The 672-nt window shown below is 34.4% G+C and overlaps 1 non-coding gene across 1 annotated transcript; it reads right to left on the bottom strand.

Annotated features, from left to right (window-relative positions):
• Nucleotides 1-280: 280 nt before the first annotated feature.
• On the bottom strand, nucleotides 281-399 carry LOC111746775. Its single transcript, XR_002783261.1, has one exon. It is a non-coding gene; the product is annotated as a 5S ribosomal RNA (ribosomal RNA).
• Nucleotides 400-672: the final 273 nt, after the last annotated feature.

The raw sequence follows: 672 nt of genomic DNA, 5'->3' as shown, positions 1-672 counted from the left end.
AGATTTCTTACTCAAATTCTTAGTCTTATTTTCTTTTTCTCTAAAATAAGACAATTAATATATAATTCTAAGAACTTCATGAAGATTATCAGAGAAATGAATTAAAACACCTTTCCTTGAGGTCTTACAACTATTAAAGGTAAAAAAGAAAGAGGCATACTCTCTCAAAGAACTTGCAGTTGAAAAATCTGGGCAGTTCAGCTGAAAACAGAGTCCCTGAACCTCTGCTAGTGTCCTCTTGCTTATTTATTTATTTATTTATTTTTTATTTTTATGTTTACGCCTATAGCACCTGGTCTTCCTAGGTGGTCTCACATCCAAGTACTAACCAGGCCCAACCTTGCTTAGCTTCTGAGATCAGATGGGATCAGGCGTGTTCAGGGTGGCATGGCTGTAGGTCTTCTTGCTTTTTATTGGGCTAAAAGTACTTTTTATTGAACCCCTCTAAGATCTATTGCTATATCTCAAGTCATATATATGTTCCATCTTGATAGAATGACCTATTTCAGCAGTAAAAACAGTTCATTCCCCCTTTTCATACCATATCTGTAAGGTTAATCAAAGTGTGTTCTTGTAATATCCAAGATATTGAGTAGGCATTTATTAATAAGTGGGAGTAGACAATAAAAATAGATTAGGCAAATAAGTACAGCATTCCTGCTTTTTGTAATC

Source organism: Pteropus vampyrus, unplaced genomic scaffold (assembly GCF_000151845.1).
Source record: "Pteropus vampyrus isolate Shadow unplaced genomic scaffold, Pvam_2.0 Scaffold200, whole genome shotgun sequence".
NCBI lineage: Eukaryota > Metazoa > Chordata > Mammalia > Chiroptera > Pteropodidae > Pteropus > Pteropus vampyrus.
Note: the sequence above shows the minus strand (reverse complement) of the source record. Positions and strands in the feature narration are given on the sequence as shown.